Here is a 23,826-nt window from a genome sequence, read left to right on the forward strand (position 1 = left end):
TATTACCAAGAATATCTATGACTACATGTCAAAACACATTCAGAATCTGCTACCTTACCATTTGCCTTGCCACAATCCTGGTCTAAACCTCTGCCATCTTCAGCCTAGATTAATAGCTTCATGACTGTTTTTCAGGCTCTTGTCTCTGCTTCTCTCTAGGGTATTCTCAAACAAAGCAGCCAGATAAATTCTTTTAAAATATAAAACAGTATTGTTTCTATGTTCAAATAACTCCTGTTGGTTCCCAACATGAGCAAAATGTTCACCACAGACTACAACAAGTTGTTTTTATAATTTCTTATATTTACCATTTTTCTAACTTTATCCTCTTCTAGCCTATAGCCAACACCCTCACCCTTGCCTTATTCATTCTGCTCTAGTTGTACTAACCTTCCTGTTCTTTGATCTCTATAAACACATTCATTCCTCAAAGCTTTTATACTTGCTATTCCTTCTGCCTAGAACTCTTTTCCCCCAAATATCTAATCTACCAGCCTCTCTCATTCACATCCTCTGTGTCTCTGATGACATATCATCTTAAAGACAAATGCTTCTCTGACTGCCCTAATTTAAACAGCACATGCCCCAACCCACTGCAGAGCATATTTGTACTCATGCACCGCTGTATTCTTCTCCATAATACTAATGTGACTTATATATTAGTTTTGTCTGACTTAGTTACTACATTGAAGGCAAGAATTCTGTCCATGTTATTCATTTACGTTACTGTAGCACTTGGAATGATGTCTAGTATATGACAGGTACAAAATCAATCAATGAATCGATTTGTTGAATGAATGACTGGGATCATTGTTTAGTGATGGAACTTCATGACAGTTGGATTTAATATAACTTTGAAAGCATAATAGGCAAGTTAGAGCAACTTCTTCACTTCTTTCAACTTTGAAACCAAATTAACCCCTGGATATAAGAATTACCTGAGAAGAAACCCAAGTATGTATTTATGTGAAGAAATATTTTTTTCAAAAAGTCTTCTCTACCCACAAATTACTATATTCTATGCTCATAAATTTTGTTTCCAGAATTTTCAGTAATCTGTCACAATGTGATACCATGCAGTGTTTCAGAAAATGACCACTTCCCCTAGTGCCTGTTTTCAGTATGCTTCTGAGCAGTGCATTATAAATGGATCCTGATTAGGGTCCAAAGGGACATTCAAGGAATATCTATTCATTCCCTGAAAGTCATGTGATTTACAAGGTTAAGTCAAAACCTGTACCATCTGTGACGAAGAACCAGTGCAGAGGATATTGTGTCTTTTGCTTCTTCTACTGGCCTCCGGATGATTCTAGAGTGCAGAATCTGTTTCCTATTCTTACTCCCCTAGCCACAGAGGAAACTGTGATGTTTTATTCAGAATATCTTTAGATCTCATTTTCTCACTGATGGCATACATTTGTATAAAGAAAGTCAACATTTGGTGGTCTTTCTTTAAGAATAAAGTCAGGTCATTTTTCACCATTAACTGTGTTATCAAGGCCTTCAAAAATGCCTACACACTTGTGTGGTAATAGTGAAAATGCACTGTATAGCTGTAAAAAAATAAAGGTCTACCATACAGTTCTGGCCAATCTACTTCCAATTTTACATTAATCTGTGTATCAAGGGATGTCTTCTGAGTCATGTCATCATATTAGGTGTTACCAAGATTGATATGCACAGCTAATTTCAAGGGGAAGTGGAATAAAATCAGGCTGACCTTGAATGAGAACTCTTTAATGTCTGTCTTTAGTTGCACTTCCCACAAGTTATAGTATAATTCTCATTATGACATTATACAATGTTACCTCAAAACTGGTTGGTTTTGTGACAAAAACCTTTTTTTTTTTTTAAATGTATGTTTATTTATTTAGAGAGAGACAGCACAAAGGAGAGGCAAAGAGGGAGAGAAAGAATCCCAAGCAAGTGCAAGCTTCATACTGATACAGGGCTCCATCTCAGGAACCAGGGAATCATGACTTGAATCAAAATCAAGTTGGATGCTTAACTGACTGAGCTACCCAGGCACCCCACAAAACCTTTAAAATCACTTTTAGTTTATTTTCTCATCTCTATTGTCATTAGATACAGATATTCTATTCATATAATCATTTAGCTTATACATTACAAAAACAGGACTCCATTTCTCAAAAATCTGATTGTGGTGAAGCATATGCTCAAAGCTTAGTGGATTTTTCCTGAAAGTTGTCCAGGACGATAAATAATATCTTCTATTTTCTTCATAAAAATAATTATGGCTTCTCCTTTATAGTTTTTCATAGAATTGCAGGGGTACATAAATTACTGACTCAATAAAACCAAATATAAATTAAAAAATATTTAAACCTTAAACTTTCACTGGAAATTGTGATTCAAAAACAAAACAAAACAAAATATAGACTTGTGGTGAGAAATTTTCTTGAGCAGATCTTGATTCTTCTTCCTTGAAGAAACTGTATTGTCAGGATTTCCCTGTCAGCCTTGTTCAAGCCTCTCAGAAATATTTCCTTTGCCATTATTCACTTGGCCTCATCTAAAGTGGTGCTGGAAAATATGCTTTCCTTGGCTAATGTGACTTTGAAGCTTAGCTAATTTGACTTTCCTCTGTCTCATGGTTTGGTGGCGTCAAAGCTTGTTTATAGCTCAAGGAATTAAAAGTATTTTTCAATTTCTGCTCATTGTTATTTTGGTAATGATATAATTCTTTAATGGGCTTCTGATTTATTCACTTCCAGTGTATTGCTCAGGTAATTATTCTCAAGACTTTTCCTCTTGATATGATTTTCAAATCCATTTGATATCCTTTCTTTCATATCCTTGTACTTCTCCCCCATCTTGATGTGGTTACCCTTGAGTCCAAGAGTCTTTCATGAGAAGGCTATACCTTAATATCTTATTTGATTTGTGTCACTTCTTCGAACTGAAAAAAAAAAATATTGGGCCCTTATCCTTGAAAATATTTTAGAAAGTCTACCAAAAAGCAGTCAATTTTCCCAAATCTGCAAGATTCTGAATTTATGTAATGTTTTTTTTTGCATTTTTGTTTGCAGACTGGTTCGTTTCTATCACATAAACTTTGCCAAATTGAGCCAGTAATAATCAAAACACCTCTGATAGGTCTTTGAAACAGTTCCTCTAAAGTTAAAGTAAGCATGTGTCTTGCCTCATAAGTGATTGCAGCTGCCCCTTTTACCAAATGTGTTGCCACTATACAACGTGTACCATGGTCTTACCAGTTTCTGATATTGATTTATTTACTCCCTACTACTTCTCTCCTAATTAAATAACAAATATTTTTAGGATTTTTATATAAGCATACCTGCCTTCTGGTAACCATTTATGTTTTAAGGGAAGTAATGCTAGCAGTCACAAATGAAAAAAAAAAAGCCTTAATTCTCAGTTTTTATACACCCCCCCCAAAAAAAAGGTTATTTGTCACTAATATAAAGTTTAAGGTCAGTTGGGCTGTCCTTTTTTTCTGGCTATGTCTTCTGGAATAAGTTGCTTCCAAGATCTCTGTAGAAGTGTAAGTACAGACAAGATGATTGCATGGAATGATTTTCAGAACCAAGCCTGGGAGTGATATTAATTACTCCTATCCAAATCAAACGGTCCAAAACCTAGTCTTAAGATCAGCCCCAAAGCAAAGAGTCTGAAAAATGTAGAGGAGTGCACACACTGTTGATGAAGACTAGAAATGTTTGCCACAGTGGTTAATTTATGAAAGAGAAAAAGTAATTATAAAGATGCGAGGTAAATTTATTTTTGGAAACAATGATTGTAAGTTGCCTTTGAGATGCAAGGAGAGGTTAAAATAAAAGATGAAAATAGGTCTGAATTAAAAATAAGCAAACTGCTTTAGAACACGTAAGTCTAAAGAGCCTTCATAGGCTCTTCATAGGCTTGTAACCTCATAGTGAAAAACGTATGTGAGACATAAAAGATTCCTAAGACATCAGAATGACAAGGAAAGCCATCTTGAAAGTACAGCAAGCTGAACAACTCATATGCCAAAACTGGAAGGAAAAAAATAATTAGAAAACATAAATGGAAAAGTTGGTAAGATTTTATGAGCTACAACTATTATGATTCAAATTGCATTATTATAATTAAGAAAATGTATTTCTTTGTTTAGAAATCACTTGGAGAACAGTTTTGAACAATAGTGATTTGACAAACTGCTGTTTCACCATTTTACAGATATTAAAGTCTGTTTATCTAGGAACATTTAATTAAAAAATTAAATCTTATTTTAGAAGACCATCATTTTGAATAAAAGTAAAAAAAATCCCTCAGAAAGGAAAGCGAAGCAAATATACACAAACACGCGCACACACGTGCACACACACACACACACACATCTATATCTATATCTATATCTATATCTATATCTATATCTATATCTATATCTATACTTCTAATGACAGAGGAAAGTTTCCTTCTTTCTATGTTACTATATAATAATCTTGACTGTACTATATGTGTACAAATGTATAGATTTGTATGTTAGAAATATAAAAAAATTAAGTTATAAAAGTGTTACACATTTCAAAAAATGTACTTTGTACAATTATTGTGTTGTATGAAACAGAAATGATCTTCTAAGTCTATATAGTATTTAAGCGAGAAGAAATTATATTTAATCTAGTTTAGGAATAAATGTAAATGTTATTCATATATCCAAGACCAACTTTAATATAGGCACCAGGAGAACTGGCTTTTTGCTGTGAAAGAGAGATTGCTGAGTAGTAACTTGCAGATCATGTGTCATCTATCATCTTCTTTAAGGATATTTTGACATGAAGTTTAATTTGAGACATCAGTTACCATCTTTAAAAAATCCCACAGTCCTTGTTTTCTACCATCCCTTTTATCAATTGTCAGAAATGAAACTAACCCAAAGTGCCTTTATGACCTGCAATTTTAAAAATAATGCTCATCTACCAAACTCAAATATGCATATGGGAATCTCTGGCTTGCTTAAGAAAGAATTTTCATTATTAAATTAAAAGGTAGGTCAACATTTCTTTCTCAGTTAAATGGTAAGAATAAACATAATAGCCTTTAGCTATTTCAGACAATGTGGAGAATGTGACTGATGATGTTTTCTAGAGCATGACTAGAAATGGAAGATGAAAAAACCTTCTATTCAAGACCAAGAATGAAAGTTAAAACATTGAGGACAGGCCCTAATTTTTGTCTTTGAAATTAAAGTTTAATTCTAATAAAAGTAGTATTGTACTCTATTACATAATAAAATAGCATTTATGGATTGAATGTAGATAACAAATGAATATATCAAGGAAATACACATAGTTTTAAAAAATCAACTTGGGGTACCTGGGTGGTTCAGTTGCTTAACCATCTGACTTCGGCTCAGGTCATGATCTTGCAGGTCCTGAATCCGAGACCTGCATCAGGCTCTCTGCTGTTAGCACAGAGCCCATGTCAGATCCTCTGTCTCCTTCTCTCTGTGCCCTTTGCTCTCACCTCTCAAAAATAAATATTTACAAAAATCATCTCTTACTTGGAATTTTAATTAGGAGTAAGGGAACCTTAGGTTTGTCAAATAACACACAATATTTCATAGAGGGGGTTTGTTTAAGCTAATTTTGAAAGGAGGGGAAACATATATAAAGCTCAGACATGCTTTATGTTTCCCCTAGTGAGTCTGATATTAAGACACTGCAGGCAAGTTTTTATTCTGAACACATACATAAATGATAATGATCTTATATTAATTTCTGGGAATTTTCTAATAGTTTGAGAATCACTGTATTCTAGAAATAATAAGTTATATAATATCCAACTACATCATTACTTCTTTATATTAATACAAAAGATTAATAGACACTATGCCAAAATAATCAAAATTGTTCCCTTATTTACACAGTGATGCCCCATTTCTTGAGCATATCAATATAATCCACTCAAGTGGAAAATAAGCCATGAGCAGCAGTAATCTATATTCAGAATTTCTCTAAATTCTAACAGTGAGATTTAGACTTCCAAGAAACAAATTAGACAACTCATGCAACATCAAGTTTATCATTTCTTCATCACTACAAACATTATTAAATGCCTAGTAACACACGCAGTAATGGGATTTTGAATTTCTATTGCTTGATATATCATAGAAAACAAACAAAAAATCATTGGATTATACCACATGAGATCCAGCATGTATCAATGATTCTACTAACCAGCATTGAGGTTTATAGTTTATGGTAAATCACTTAATCCTTTGAGATAGACTATAAATCAATTGACTCATTAACTTTTTTATTATTTTATAGATTTCTGATTTTCTTACCAGATAATTTACGATATATACAGACCACTAAATAATTGTTATGCAAAATTAGTAATCTGAAGTACCTTCATCAGGCCAAATAATAACTTAAATGAATTTTGAGCAATACAAAATTTTTTATTTATTTAATTTATATATTTATATTTAATATATTTAGAATATATTTAAATTTAAAATATGTTTATATTTAACTTAATACTGCTGCTTTATTTATGTTGTGTTGATACAGAGGCATTAAAAAAGAAAACTCAGAGTAGAGATTAACAGCATGGACTCAGGAGCTGGAGCAACTAGGTTTGAATACCACCTCTAATACTTATTAGTTCTAGTATCTGGAAAAATTTATTTAATCTATATTCTTAGCATATTATCACCTGTGAAATAGAAATAATAACAGTATTTAACTCATAGCATTGATGTAAATAATAAATAATAGTCTACTGGGGTTTCTTTTAAGTGTTGTTTCTATTATTACATGCATTTTCCCCACATTATTAAGGGTAACTTAAAAAACACTTTTGTCATGAATAATTATCTTCAGTGTGCTTGCATAGAAGTAGACCAGTGCATACATAGTGGTTTTTTTTTTCCATTTCAGAAAGCCTAGATTGTGGAATTGTATAAGTGAATTTTAGAATGTCTCTCTAATTAATGTAAGTTCTATTTATTTTTAGTGGGTTTTTTTTTGCCCTCCATGATATCCAGAGAATGCTGTTCAAATAGTATTCACTGTGGACACTTACTACTGTTTATTGTATTGCATTGATTTCAGTTGAATTAAAATTTCTATATAAAGTAGATGAGGATTAGATTTATGCATTTTGACAAAGGTATACAGGAGTTCTGAAGCTGTTTCTAAGTTAGTTAAATTAGATAATATGGAATAACATTATCTAATAATTACCTAACTCACTCACTAAATGGATACAAGATGCAGAAGCCTATTTCAATGGTGCTGACAAAGAGAAATGGAGCAGAAATGGCTGCCATTGTTTATCTTGTGGTGTTTGGATAAAATTGTCTTAATCTTAATTCTTTGAAGCAACAGAAAGAGAAATAAAGAAACTGACCCCACATACAATTGTACCAAGAACTGGGGCGCCTGAGTGGCTTAGTTGGTTAAGCGTCCGACTTTCGCTTAGGTCATGATCTCGCGGTTTGTGGGTTCGAGCCCCGCGTTGGGCTCTGTGCTGACTGCCAGCTCAGAGCCTGGAGCCTGCTTCAGATTCTGTGTCTCCCTCTCTGACCCTCCCCTGCTCACGCTGTCTCTCTCTCTCTCCTAGAAATAAATAAAACATTAAAAAAATTAAAAAAAAAAATTGTACCAAGAACTATTAAATACCTAGGAATAAACCTAACCAAAGATGTTAAAGATCTGTATGCTGAAAACTATAGAAAGCTTATGAAGGAAATTGAAGAAGACACAAAGAAATGGAAAAACATTCCCTGCTCATGGATTGGAAGAATAAATATTATTTTTAACCTGCCTCATCAGGAACCCTGAAAAAATATTGTTAAAATGTCAGTACTACCCAAAGCAATCTATACATTCAATGCAATCCCAATCAAAACTGTATAAGCATTCTTCTCAAAGCAAGAACAAACCATCCTAAAATTTGTATGGAACCACAAAAGACCCAGAATAGCCAAAGTAATTCTGAAGAAGAAAACCAAAGTGGGAAGTATTACAATCCCAGACTTTAGCCTCTACTACAAAGCTATAATCATTGAGACAGTGTAGTATTGGCACAAAAACAGACACATAGACCAATGGAATAGAATAGAGAACCCATAATTGGACTCACAAATGTATGGCCAACTACTCTTTGACAAAGCAGGGAAGACAAAGCATTCAAAGGACAAAACAGTCTCTTTAGCAAATGGTTCTGGGAGAACTGGACAGCAACACACAGAAGAATAAAACTAGACCAGTTTCTTACACCACACACAAAAATAAACTCAAAATGGATGAAAGACCTAAAATCGAGACTGAAGACCATCAAACCCCTAGTGGAAAGAGCAGGTAACAACCTCTTTGGCCTCAGCTGCAGCAATTTCTTACTGAATACATCTCCAAGGCAAGGGAATTAAAAGCAAAAATGAAGTATTGGGATATCATCAAGATAAAAAGCTTCTGTACTACAAAAGAATCAGTCAACGAAACTAAAAGGCAACTGACAGAATGGGAAAAGGCATTTGCAAATGACATATCAGATAAAGGGCTAGTATCTAAAATCCATAAAGAACTCATCAAACTCCACACCTGAAAAACAAATAATCCAATGAAGAAATGGGCAGAAGATATGAATAGACAACTTTTCCAAAGAAGACTTACAGATGGCCAAGAGACACATGAAATGATGCTCAACGTCACTCATCATCAAGAAAATACAAATCAAAGCCACACTGAGGTACCACCTCATGCCAGTCAGAGTGGCTAAAATGAACAAATCAGGAAATTTCTTTTTTTTTTTTAAATGTTTTATTTATTTCTAGGAGACAGAGAGAGAGACAGCGTGAGCAGGGGATGGTCAGAGAGAGAGGGAGTCACAGACTCTGAAACAGGCTCCAGGCTCTGAGCTGGCAGTCAGCACAGAAACCGACGCGGGGCTCGAACCCACGAACCAAGAGATCATGACCCAAGTGAAAGTAGGACGCTTAACCGACTAAGCCACCCAGGCGCCCCAAATCAGGAAATTTCTGATGCTGGTGAGGATGTGGAGAAACGGAAACCCTCTTACAGTGTTGGTGGGAATGGAAACAGGTGGAATCGGTTTAGAAAACAGTGTGGAGGTTCCTCAAAAAATTAAAAATAGAACTACCCTAGGACTCAGCAATAGCACTCCTAAGAAGTTACCCAAGGTACGAGGAGTGTTGATGCATAGGGGCATATGTACCCTATAGCACTTTCAACAATAGCCAACTTATGGAAACAGCCTAAATGTCCATCAGCTGACAAATGGATAAAGAAGATGTGGTTTGTACATATAGTGGAATACTATTTGGCAATGAGAAAGAATGAAATCTGGCCATTTGCAGCAACATGGATGGAACTGGAGGGTACTATGCTAAGTGAAATAAATGTCAGAGAAAGACAGATTGCATGTTTTCACTCATATGTGGATCTTGAGAAACTTAACATGGGGGAAGCAAAAGGGAAAAAATAGTTACAAACAGAGGAAGGGAGAGAAACATAAGAGAATGTTGAATACAAAGAACAAACTGAGGATTGATAGGGGTGGGGGAGAGGGGAAAGTGGGTGATGAGCATTTAGGAGGGCATTGTTGGGATGAGCACTGGGTGTTGCATGTAAGCCAACTTGATAATAAGTTACATTAAAAATATTAATTCTTTGAATATATTTAACTGGTGGTAGATGAGATGGAAATGACTTATTTTGGACCATAGCTTAACTTTAATATTGTGTGTGCCGTGCTTTAGCTATTTGTTCAGAGGAGACACTAAGTGAATGATTTTGATTTTAAAGCATCATATAATAAAGCCTTACCTATGTGATAGCAGCCTCTTGTTTTCTATATCCTTTTTAAAAATGTGAACCATAGTGAGCCATTCTTACCAGTTAAAAGTTTCTCTTTTAAATATATCCTAAAATAAACTGAGGTTAACAATAGTGACTATTGTCTTATAAATTTTAAAATGCTATTTAACTAATGGAAGAAGAATAGGCAAAAATAAAATGTCAAATATTGAATTGCCCCATTAGATCCCTTTTTCTGTACATGGAGATCAGGACACAGCTTCACCAATTTTCATTTGGAAATATGAACTCCTTAAGATACAAAGCTTGATATATAAATATATGAGTATGTCAAAACTGATACTGTATGTTACCCATGTTTTAATGTCAATCTGAATATATTTAGCTATGCTGAAGTCATAGTCTAGTTTCAGTATGGACACATTCTCTCTTAGAATTTCACTAAACACTTTTAGTTTAAGGGTAATCATTTCCTTGATCATCCATTTCCTGGGAGAGTTCTCCAAATGAGAACATGTGAGATTATTTTAGGTTGACAGCTCTCCAGTGGCAGCTTACTTAAACCAGTAATAAGCTCATTAAATCTAAAGATTTCATAGAAACTGTGATAAGAGACACAATCAACTTAAGGGCTTTTCAGGGAAAAAAATCATAAAAGTATACTTTAAAACAACTGAGTAAGAGCTATTTGATTGCCACCTTTCTAAGTACCACCAAGTCACTCTCAGATTGATAGATAATGAATACCAGAAATTCAACAGCCTCACTGCTCATTTCAGCAATGTACACCTTGCCTGGAACGCTCTTCATTTCTTTCATGTATCAAAATCCTGTCCACTTATCAAGGCTGAGCTCAGTATTTCTTTTCCATAAAAATCTCTCTGAATATGACACCCTTCAATAATTATCTCCTTTTCTGAATTTCTATGGTGATTTTAGTCTACATGATCTCATTTAACATTTCATCATAGGGTTTTGTTTTGAAATTATATTTTTAGTCTCACAACCCTATTTCACATAATTCTTTACTAAGTATTTCTATTTAGCAGTAAATACCAAATTATACGAGCTTCTCAAATATGAAAACATGTTGATCTTTTGTAGGTTGAATTTCCTAGAAAATGAACTAAGAGACTGGGATTATTATGCCGGCAGGACATTTATTAGGAAGATATTTATTTTGGAAAATGGGGAGAAGGGCTTGGGGTAAAAAGACAAGTAGGGTTGTAATCTAGTTTCACAATTATCTCAGATGACTCCACAGGGAGCTCTGAAACTGGGATGGCTCTTCCGAGATGTTCTACATAGGAACAAAGAAGGCCAGTCTTCATATTCTTTCACTGAATAGTCATTAGAGATAGGACATCCAGACAAGGTGGGTGAGGAAACCCTTTCTAATTAAAAACAATTTATAAAGAGGAAGAAAATCTGAGAGTTTCCAGCTGTCAGTCTTAGCAACTGGGGAATTAAGTCAGTGTAGAAAGATTTAGGTGGCAATTCCACTACATAGCTTAAAAATGAAAACTGGAAAACAAAAAAGGAAATATTAGAAAAGCAACTCAACTGGATGCATCAATTAACAAATATGTAGTATCAGGTTAGAGAAAATTACACCAAAGTAAAAAAAGGCTGTAAAATGGACATATATCTACCCCTCTCTGCAAAAACAGAACAATGTGGCAGGGTTATTTTGTTAGCATTCTCCATGGGACTGTGTGAGCTCATTGTCTAGACTGTACTGCAGTCCAACTTCATCTGCCCAGATCTGCTTCTTTTCTACTCTTACTCTTGTTCTCCTACACTCTCTAATAAAATTCTTGCTAGAGAATTTGCATTTGAAATTTAATAGTATATAGATGGTTTCCTTGGATCAAAAAAAATGGAAATATGGCTTTGTTATTTCTTTTAAACCTTCTGAAGCACTTGGGTATCTGAAGTACCACTCCAAAATAGCAAAGAAGTTTTAGTATAAAATTATTGCAATGGAGACATAAGATGAAAGAATCTATACTATACCATATATTGCATATTATATTTAGTAGAAGAGTAGACTTTGGACTGTGAAGACTTTCCTTAATACAGTGTCAGCTCCTTGGGCAATATAAGGCTACAATCATAAGGTACCTGTTTCTAGAGCATAAGCTAGTTGATCAGTATCACTTTAATGAAATGTCAAGACTCAGTGATAGGGCATAGGTAGGAGTCTTAGTGGAGGTCCGATATATTGAGGTGGTGCAATAATGAGCAATGCATCATGAGAGAGGTGTGTTGGAAAAGGTAGGTATAAGGACTAGAAGTAGGTTATATGACATCTGAAGAATTTAGAAGGTGAGATGAACACTTAAGAGACTTAGCAGCAGAGAGATCATATTCAAACTTCGAAGGACAGTGTATCAGTGGAAGAGAAACAATTTGATAAAGGGACTAGTATCAGAAAGGATATGAAAAATTGGTTTTGAGGTAACATGGATATTAAATGATCAATTAGTAAATACATTAACATAGAAAATAGGATGATATTCTCAAAAAACATCTGGTAAGAGGTTGATTTCCAAAATAAAAGGAACTCCTACAACTCAGCACAAAAGATTTACTAAGCTGATTAAAAAATTAACTAAGGATATAAATAGACATTTTTCTATTTATATAGACATGCAAATGGCCAAAAGGTTTTTTAAAAAATGCTCAAGGTTACTAATCCTTAGGGAAATGCAAATCAAAACCACGATGAGATATCACCTTAAACTTAGTCAGGATGGCTAACACCATCACCACCACCACCAGCAGCAGACTCCCAAGTGTTGGCTAGAATGTGGAGAAACTAGAGCCCCACAAATGCTACTGGCAGGAATGTAAAATGTTGCAGCCACTATGAAAAACAGTATGAGGATTCATTAAAAAATTAAAAATGTAACTATCATATGCTCCAACAATCCCATTTCTAATTATCCAAAAGAATTGAAATCCAGATTTTAAAGAGGTATTTGTATACCTATGTTCACTGAACCACTATTCATAATAGTAAAGATGTGGAAAAACCTAAATACTCATTAATAGATGAATAGATAATGTGATCCACACATACATGCAACAGAACATTATTCAGCCCTAAAAAAGAAAATTCTATAATATGTGACATCATTGAGGACATTAAAATAAACCAGTCCACTGACCAATAAATACTCCATGATTTCACTTTTATGAGGTTATTACATTAGTCAAATCCATAGAATTAAAGAGTGGAATGGTGGTTTTCAGGGAATAATGTCAGGGGGACACGGAAGATTATCAATGGACATAAAGTTAAGCAAGATAAAATAAGCCATAGAGATCTTGAACAATATGGTACTTGCTGTCAACTATAATGTATACTTAAAAAAAAACTGTTAATGGGGTAGGTCTTATGTGAAGTATTGTGCTAAGAGTAAGTTTTTTTTTTTTTTAAAGTAGGCTAGTGATAATACTTAATGATCGTTTATAGGCTTTCACATCAAAATAATGAAAAGGTGTGCATGGTTCTATTACTGCTTTTTTACACATTATTAAAGATGTCCAGGTGAGTAAAATGAGAAAAGAAAATGACCTGAAGAAGATCTCTGAGGGAAGAAAAGATTAAAGATCCTTTTCCTCTCATGAAATGAAGATAGAAGAGTTGTGTGGGAAGACTAAAACTGATTGTCCCCAAATATTTTCCAATAAAATCTACTACAAAGCTTGATCAATAAATGTATCAAAAAAACCCTCCTTTTGAATCCATGGAGGAAGATTGGATTATTTAAAATATGATAGTGATGCAATCAAGTCTTTTTACCAATAAAAAATTAGGTATATACCTTATACAAATGGAAACTGCCTTAAATATGAAGATCAAATCTCTGAAACTGATAAAATATATGACTACCTTATATCCCAAATAAAATTACAGAGAAAAACCCAACTTACTGAGGTGAGAATGGATTAATTTAAATACAATAATTTTAAAATTTCTTTACAAAATATCACCATAAGGAAAGTAAAATTATATGCCTCAGAAAACAAATTATTTTGTCAAACACAAGCAAAAAAAAAGAAGAGAAACAAGAAAAAATAAAAGAAAAAAAGAAAATGAAAATATTAATGAATAAAGGAAATGAACAAATGATTCATCCAAAAGAAAGTTTTATCTGAAAAGATGCTTAGCTTCATTAAATAATTAAGAAAATGCAAATTAAAACCTTGAGAAATCATTTTATAACATATCTTCAGCAATCTTTAGGACATGGCCAGACCTAGCTACCAGAGAGACTGGAAAATGATGTCTTTAAACTGTGTGGTCATATACCCAGGTAAAATTATATTGCTGAGGAAAAGGAAGAGAATGAATATTAGGAGACCATTAATAGTCCCTGCTAAACCTAGAGAAAATTCCAAATTCATACAAATCCTTTTTAAAACAGAAAAGATGAAAACCTACTCAAATTTTTCTTTGGGCTAACAAAAGTTTTTATAACCAAACCCAGATATTGACATAATAAGAAAATGAAGCATAAACCAATCTAATCAAATGCAATGCAAAAAAATGCTAAATCAAATTCTCACGCATTCATCATCAGAGCATTGTTTGTACAAACTAACATAGTACAATAGGAAAATTGATGAATACAGTATATGTTTTACAGTAAATCATACACAGAATTTAAGTGGTATACCAAGAATATCAGAACAGATAAATTCCAAAAACATGATGTTGAATGGAAAATTACACTAGGGAATGACAGGTATTTTGCTAAATATGACTACTTTAAAAACTTCATTGGGGCAGCTGGGTGGCTTAGTTGGTTAAGTGTCTGACTCTGGTTTCGGCTCAGGTCATAAGTCTTGATTTTGGCTCATGATCTCGCCGTCTGTGTGAGTTCAAGTCCTGCATCAGGCTCTGTGCTGACAGCTTGAAGTCTGCTTGGGATTCTCTCTCTCTCTCTCTCTCTCTCTCTCAAAAAATAAATAAATCAACTTAAAAAAATAAAAAAATCAGATGTATAAATTAGTATAAAGACATGCAAGGAAATGTTAAATATCAAATTTACTCTAGTGATTAGATGAAAGAAAAAGGAGAAGGGTAACACTTGATTGCTTCTATTATCTTGTAGTATCTAGTAAAATCATACTAGAAAGCAAGATACTGGATATCATGGTTATTTTTCCTCCTTTTGAAGATTATTTTAATGACGATGATTTCAGCAGAAAACAATAATTACAGTATTAAGATCACCAATTAGTTACTATGCATTTGCTGTGATGTAAAGGTCTCTAAAAGCAATAAACACTTGCTTCCAGTTAATTTTAAAGACCTTTGGTTCCTTGTTACAATTTAATTTCTAAAGTAATTTCCATGCTAATTAAAACCTTTAATACCTGCACTGGTGGATCCTATCAAAAGAAACTTAATTTTTTATGACTCTGGAAAATAAATCTAGCCTTTAGAAGATCTGAAGTAATAAAATGTGATATTTGGCAAAGCACTGGATTACCATGATAAGAACAGTTTTCTTATAAGTCACTTCTTCATTTTACCCTTTCCCCGTAATTATCAAGAGACCATAAACAACATGTGAATTTATAAGAACAAATATTTGGAAACAAGCCCTCATGAAATTTCCTTATTTTTCAAGTAATCATAAGCCCTTTCTCAAAGGAGATATTTCTGATCAGTTGCAAATTCCCAAACTAAAAACATGTTAAATGATTTGTATCTAAACGGTATTCATCAAACAGTTATCTGCAGTATTCCACATTCTGCTGGAATGTGAGGCTAAAAACAGGTGAAAAGGTCCAGTCCCTGCCTTCAGGCACCTAAATAAGATTAATTTATTTGACTGATAGTGATAATAGCATAATCAAGGAAATACATGCAGAGGAAAATAATCTATTCTGTAAATCTTCATCAACAACAAAAAATTCAAATCTGTTTCAGTACAACTATGTGATTCAAATCCTCAGTCTTGGGCTCTGTCACACACTAATTATTTGACCTTGAAAAATTATATAACTCTTTTAGGCCTTGATTTCCTCATTGGTAAAGTGAAACTAATCATACCTCATAGGATTGTTAGGATGAAATGATCTGACCTATTATTATACAATAGTACACAGTACAATGTTTGGAACAAGAGCAACACTATTAATTATTGTTACTAGGTTTGTAATTCAAAATTTTATGTCAGCAAGATTATTTTTAATAAGCAGACTATTTTCATGCAATACATTATAGGTTGATTATTTAAATGAGAGCTTAATTTGTGAACATATTCCTTAAGTATTTTTTAAAAATCTAAGTTAAAATATGCAGCTCATCCCATCCTTATAAATGAGCTGCATTTTGAATTAAGCTCTCTGTCAACTGCAGTTTTAAAATAACATATTGTGAAATATGTGTCATACATGTGGAAAAAATCCAGTCCTATTGTTTATATTGAAATAAAAAGAAGGTCAAAAAGGATAAAAGGCAGGGGAAATGACCCATTGACAGTGTTCTAAACAAGTAATGTACATCAATTTAACAAAAGTAATATCAGTTATAGGTATAAGTACTTTTGTTGTGATTATATTATCAAGCTTCAAATATGATATTACCATATGAGCATTTATTTAAGACAGTAGGCTAAAGAATAAAACATGAAAAACATAAAAAGGTTATGAATCACAGCAAAACTGGAAAAGAACCTCAAACTGTGAAATAGCATATTCACCACTAGAAACACCATGAGTCTTAGAAAAGAGAATTGAAATGTCTGTTGCTCTATAGTACCCTGCATACTCCTTTGTGTAATACTTACAGTTGCCTTTGTAAACCTTTTAACCCTTGAACACATCGGCTATAATATGTATTCATTTATGAATTAAATAAATTTCATTAGGTGATTCCTGTGTACCTGAAATTCTAGTAGATGACTTAACAGATTCTTAGGTTTATTTTGAATCTTATATAACTGCTACAGTTCTTAATGCATAGTAGGTACTAAGCATAAACTTATGATTGGTCAATAAATGAATAAAAGCAATATGTACTAGCTGGTTTAGATTGGGGGGTAAACAAAAAAAGCCAACATTGCCACATTAGTTTAATTAGCAGCCCAATCAGCTTATGGTAGATAACCATAAGCTTTGAAAAAACATGATGTTTGAAAAAACATCATAGTAAATTTATCAGTAAAAAATACAGATCTGAAAAGAGTATGAAAAAATCAATTATGCAGATTAAAAGACAAATACAGGTTATTTCAACTCCTTTGTCTCTTATGGATAATGTTCCAGTGAACATTTGTGCACAAGTTTTGCATTGGCACTTTTATTTCTCTTGAGTATTCCCACCAGCAACATACGAGACTTCTAATTTTTCCACATTCTCATCAACACTTATTGCCTTTTTTTAATAGCTATTTTGATGGATCTGAAGAAGTATCTAATTATAGTTTTAATGTGTATTTCAAAATGTCCATCAACTGATAAAGAGATAAATAAAATGGTATATGTCTATGTAATGGGAAATTATCCAACAATAAGAAAGAAAGGAAGAAATACATGCTACAATATGGATGAACCTCAAAAGAATCATACTAAGGGAAAGAAGCCAATCACAAAAGACTACATATTATATGATTCTATTTACATCAAACCTCCAAATAAGCAAATCTAGGTAGCAAAGAATAGGTAGTGGTTGCCTAGGTTGGAGGATTGGGTAGGTACAGATGAGAGGGAACAAAGAGTGACAGTTAAAGGGTACAAGGTCTGGTTTTGGCATGATGAAATGTTCTAAAGTTAGGTTATGGTGATGCCTAAAACCACAGAAACCATGAAACCAAATGGTGATGGCTAAAAGTCACAAAAACTAAGACTTGGCTATAGAGAACAAATAAGGTTACTGGAAGGGAGTTGCGTAGGAGTCTGGGTAAAATAGGTGTTGAGGATTACTTGTCGTGATGTATGGCAGTGTTGAATCGCTATATGATATCATACTCCTGAAACTAATATAACACTTGATGTTAACTATACTGAAATTAAAATTAAGGGAAAAAAACATATATAACAACCATACGGTGATATACCAAAAACCTTTGAATTGTTCATTTTAAGAAGATGAATTTTCTGGTATGTAAGTTATATATCAGTAAAATCTATAAAATATGAATTTTAAAATTTAAATAAAAATTAATTAAATAATTAAATATTTAAATTATTTCAACAATTATTTTTGTGGATATTACATTCTGTGTTTCAAAGTTTGTGAGTAATTCAATTATTTACTCAATAAATATGACTGAGAACGTTTAACATGCCAGGTTCTATGGTACATAATAGAACAACAGAAATGAAAGAGAAAAACATTTTCTTGCCATTATGCAGCTTAGAAATTCTTAACACCTCATCAAACATCACTGATTTTTATGTCTTGGTAGAAGAGCCCTTTCTTCAAAGGAACTTTTATGTGTATGAACATGTAAAAGAAGTGCTATTCTTATTGAATCAATGGAGCCTTATCCATTCATCTTGCTCCAAGCCACCTTTCTTATGGGCTCTGTGAAATCTTTTGATTTTTAAAAAATTTATGACACAAGTGAAAATTAGTACACTTTCACATAGTTTTTGGTCCAGTTTTATCTAAACATTTATGATATCCCAAAGATAGATAATGCCATTATATTTATAAGTAAACTTTATAATTCTTCAATTTGTTCTCTTCTGACTTAGATTTAAAAAATGTTTATTTTTGAGAGAGAGTGAGAGAAAGAGAGACAGAATGTGAGTGGTTGAGGGGTAGAGAAAGAGGGAGATACAGAATCTGAAGCAGGCTCCAGGCTCCAAGCTATCAGCACAGAACCCCACGCAGGGCTGAAACTCACAAACCGTAAGATCATGACCTGAGCTGAAGTCAGATGCTTAACCGACTGAGCCACCCGGGCACCCCTCTTATGATTTAGATTTAAAATGTAATTCAGGACTTCTGATGATATCAAATTATGTAATTCTGAGCAGATCAATAATTTAAAAACCCCTGTGACAAGTTCAGAAAGCTTTATAGGCCAATGAAGAAATACTAGACAGGATCTATAAGACAGAAACCCAGAGGGATGAGCTCTGATTTGCGGGGGCATTTTTACACTATACATTATCAGCAAATTTTCAAAGAGGCATCTGAAAAACAGAGACACTGAGTAGAGATTCGGTATTAAAGTAGGTTAGGAAGAACTGCCAAAGAAAGGCCGAAAAACTTTTACTTCCCTATGACTTCCCTGTTGCTCCGTCTCTGCTCACCATAGGCAGATCCACACAATTGCACTTAAAAGTTACACTCTGGAGGTGGCAGTACGGAAAATGAACTAGCTTTTCAGGAACGGAGACTGGGGTTTAATTTTTTTTTAATTTGTGATTTAATTTGTACATTAAATTGATTCAGTATTGTCAGAGCTCTATGATGCCTTCCCAAAAGCAAATGTACATCTTTGGAGAGAGAAAGAGTCTGGTCTTGGGTTTCCAAATATATCTGTATTCATTGATTTTAAGATGACTGTTTACAAAAACCAAATGACAAGTTTGAGATTTTCTTCAGTAAACTGAAATCTATGCTACACAACAAAATGTACATTCAAGAACTGAGAAATACGTTAATTGGAATAAAAAATCTCAGTGGAGGTGTTTAACAGCAGATGGTGGGGGGAACTAGTAAGAACTTGAAAACTGAAAATTAGGTTAATAGGTGCATTGAATTATAGAGAGACAAAAGGATGGAAAATAAGTAAAGAGAAAGAGACATTGGTATTAAGAGTTAAATGGTTTAATGTGTAGAGCTGAAATTCCAGAAGAAATTTTTGTTCCTAGCCATGTTTATAACTTAGTGTCTGTTTGAAATGAACCATGTTAAATTACTAAAAACAACTCTCTCTTTTTAATGTTTATCCATTTTGAGAAAGAGAGAGAGAGAGATAGAGAGAGAGAGAGAGAGAGAGAGAGAGAGGAAACACCAGTGGTGGAGGGGCAGTGAGACAGTGATAGAGGGAGACAGAGAGAATCCCAAATAGGCTTCTTGCTGTCGTACTGGGCCTGACTACATGAGGCTCTATCTCACAACCGGGAGATCATGACCTGAGCTGAAATCAAGAGTTGGATGCTCAACCACCTGAGACACCCAGGCACTCCAACAAGCTCTCTCTTTTAAGTCTGATATATTCTTTACCTTCAGTTGCCTCATATTCTTTTAAAGAACAAAGGAAAGATAGATCTTGTCTTTTGAATGTGTTAGGAGACACCATGATTATTTACTATTTCTTTCTTAGCTCAGTGGTAGGCATAGCCAGGCTAAGTGTGGCCATTCCAACAGAGTCTCCCCTGAAGCTTTCCCTAAAAGGCAGGGTTATTTCTGTTTTCATGGACATTCCATCTTGAGTGTTCAACAAGCAAGTACTAACTGCTTTGTATCATTTTCTTTCTCTCCTATTTCAAATATGATCAAATACATTGATTTTGGTTTCAAACTTTTGGATGGAGTGGGAATAGGAAAGCCTATGGGCTGTTATTTTTGTTAGTTGGTTGGTGGCTTTTGTCTTTTCTTGTTGTGGTTGTTCTCAGTCTTTCTTTTTGATTATGGCTTTGTGCATCAACAGCAAATCTTCTGAGAGACAGTGCTTCCAGCTCAACATGGCAACTGACAATCCTCTTTCCTTTTGTCGTACAGCATCTCTCTCTGTCTCAACTAGCATCATGGACAGAAACTGCACAATGTCAGTGGAATCACAGAACAAAACAAGTTATAGCTCTCTAAAATCAAAACTTCATTCATTTAAAAACCATTTCTCAGGTTTCAAGATGTTATAAGCCAACTTCTTGAAATTGATATAAAAATGCAAAAAAGACATATTGTCTGCTCCCAAGCCAATTGCAGACCAATATAGCAAAGCAGTAAGTAAATAAAGTGTTATGGTACAATAAAGCGGGTTTTTTTTGGATTATATGATGGACAGGATACCACAGAAATATATATGAAATTCACCTTTCATCTTTAATCCTAAAAGTATAGAGTACTACTGTGTATGTTGGTGCTTCATGTTATTCATGTTAGGAAAAATGAAAGCCTGTCAACAAACAACTTCCTCCCCATCTCCCTGCCTCTTTTCCCTTCCAGGACATCCAAAGGGGTAAAATTATCTTTCACTTTGCTACATCTAAGATGATTTAATCACTGAAATCCTAGAAATGCAAATCTTTGTTATAAGCTCTGATGTCCAACTACTAGACAGAGTCTATAGTCACTATCTTTCATATGGACATCCTGTCCTGCGAGTGGCATTTAATTTGGAACATTTTCATTACAGTAGCAAATTGGCAGGCAACCAAGAAAAATGACAATTTCTATGGAACAAAATATGTGGATTGTGGGGAGGTGGAGGAGGAGGATATACAGCAGATGGGGGTAATGAGACTTATTACATAAAGTTCCTGCTACTAATAAGCTCCATAATGTATCTGAGGCAGTAAAGGTTTCCAGGGGCTAGTGGCCTGTTCCTAATGATTCTTTGGCTGAAAACCTGACCTTCATTTTAATAGAACTGTATAAATATCAGCTTTATCCCTTTCTTGGGAATTTCACCAAGTTGTTTTAACTAGAGAAGGCTTCTAATATTAAATAAAGTTGCCTGGGGAAAGATTAGAGATTATTATTAGCATTCAGTCTTAACGAGGCAGCTAAATATTGTGTCACCATTTAAAAGTGAAGCATGCAGTTTTATTATTTGTTGATTGATGAGTCTTGAATTTCGAAAGCATTCTGTAACTTTGTAACTCATAGCTTGATAATCCTACCAATCTTTATATATTTACACACACACACAGTTGTAAGAGATTCTCAGCATGAAACATATTTAAATATTCAGTGAATGGACAACTTAATCATGTAATTTTTCAGGATAAATAGGTAGTCCATAAATGACCCAGGATGCCAAAAATTGTGGGAAGGCTCAGATTTTACCCCACTTGCAAACTAAAGTGTTAGTCTGCCACATTTTCATGGATGTTGGCTGAAGACCTAAGACTCCTGGTCTGAGACCAAGGCCTTTATTACTCATGGCAGAGAAAGCAATATGAGCATTAACATATTTACATTAGTTCACCTTGTCTGAACTCCTGCAGGGCCAGTGGGGATGGCATAGATGGATGCCAGCAAATAAAATGGACTGTGTTACAAAAAAGGAATATTAAGCTTAGGGAAACTAGCTCTTTTAATAAATAGTAAGAATGCTTACCCTCTTCTCTGAAGGAAGACATCATCTTCATCATACTAGAGGGAAAATACACTTGTCTTTTCCTCTGAAGGAAGGCACTGTATCTTCCAACATTGTGCACTATGCAAACATCTTTCAAAATATAGACTGAAAAAATATTTTTAATGAAGGGAATTGAATGTCTTGATTACAAGAAATAAATAAACATGAAACATGATAGACACGCAAGTATTGTCTCATTAGCATGCCACTTAATGATTCTGATTATCTGCCCTACAGAGACTGGGACATATCTGTTCCATTGTCTCATGTAACATTTAACTAAGGCTACTGTCAACAGGTCTCCAAGTTTCAGGGTGAAGCTAATTTTAAGTACTGACCTCAATGTCCCAGAGAAAATGAATCAAACAAATCCCATAAAGCACCCAAGTCTACCTTAAAAAGCCATGTGACTTTCTCATTAAATTTCTGTACCAACATTTCCACCTTCTCCAAGTACTAATTCATATTGAGAAAGTTGTTTTAGCAATTGCATGGGTCCCATTATGGCCTAATACGGTAAGTTCAGGGCAATTTCATCATTCATAACAATTCTGTAGAAGAAGTTGAAGCTGACCTGAACTGAATGCCTTCTAGTGCCAAAGTCCTACCACTGAAAATTTCATCCAAAGTCAGGGACAAATTCCATGGAACTTTTTTTTTTTTTTTTTTAACCGAGTAACTTCCATTATTGAATAACTCTCTGTAGGATGCACATGAACGACGTGTTTGGTTTTATTTTCAGGCAGATTGCCTAAACAGCCAAAGATAGCCTCATTTTGGAAAGACCTTTCCAGTTTACCCGTTACTGGAAGGCTAGATAATCTGCTAGTGTTTACCTAAATATTTGAAGACCTCTGCAACCTCAAGTAAGAAGCAAATCATCATGTTTCCAACAAGGAGGCAAGTGACTGCCTGGTGTTCCACACGAAAAAGTACAGTCCTGACGAAGCACTTCTGGTCACCCCCGAAAACAAAACAAAAAAAAAGCTGTATTTTCAGTTGTTAGAGCGTCTTCCGTGTGACCTTTTATCAGTTCAGGGAACACACTGACATTGAGGGCACCACAAAGCTTCCAATGCGATTTCTGGAAGGATATGGTATTTCAAATATCTGAGTTACACCTTTCATTGTAACGTGCTGGTCGTGAGAGCCCTGGAACAGCCGCGAAGGCTTAGCGACAAACAGGCGGCTTGCGCACGCGGGAGCTGCGCCGCAACCACACTCCCGAGAGGATGCCTGGTCTCGTGGGATCTCTAGAGGTACGGGTGCCCGCAGGCGGTCCTAGGCCGAGAAAAGCGCCCGTGGCGGGGGCGGCCCTGAACGCCTCATCCCCGGCTTTGCGCAGTTTGCCTCACAAAGTACTCCGTGCTCATGGACTTCCCCACTTCACACAGTCAGAGTCACAATGGGGCCGTGCCTCGCCCTGGAGGTTCGCCCAGTGTGGAGAACCAAAGCTGCGCCCAGCGGGCTCCCCCACAGCCGTGCACCGGGGAGCAAACGGCACAAGCGCCGGCGGCGAGCCTGCAGCCCTCAGCGTGTGCTGCGGCCGTCCAGCCCTGCCGGTACGTGCTGGCGGAACCGAGTCCTGTCCCCTCACCGGCCCACGCTGTTCGAACTGTGGGCACCAGCGTGGAGATGGCATCTGGAGTTGACCTGCTTTGTGTGGTGAGTACGGAGGCTGGGTACCCTCCCTTGCTGTTTCCGAAAGATGTCTCCGTAAAATT

At 34.8% G+C, this 23,826-nt stretch overlaps 1 long non-coding RNA gene across 1 annotated transcript; it reads right to left on the minus strand.

Moving 5' to 3' along the window:
- Positions 1-7,563: 7,563 nt before the first annotated feature.
- Positions 7,564-23,395, minus strand: LOC120227417. Its single transcript, XR_005527251.1, has 3 exons — positions 22,939-23,395; positions 22,082-22,207; positions 7,564-7,592 (listed from the first exon to the last, which is right to left on the minus strand). It is a non-coding gene; the product is annotated as an uncharacterized LOC120227417 (long non-coding RNA).
- Between the last annotated feature and the right edge of the window lie 431 nt (positions 23,396-23,826).

This window comes from Hyaena hyaena, unplaced genomic scaffold (genome assembly GCF_003009895.1).
Source record: "Hyaena hyaena isolate Hyena2069 unplaced genomic scaffold, ASM300989v1 scaffold_2296, whole genome shotgun sequence".
Taxonomy (NCBI): domain Eukaryota; kingdom Metazoa; phylum Chordata; class Mammalia; order Carnivora; family Hyaenidae; genus Hyaena; species Hyaena hyaena.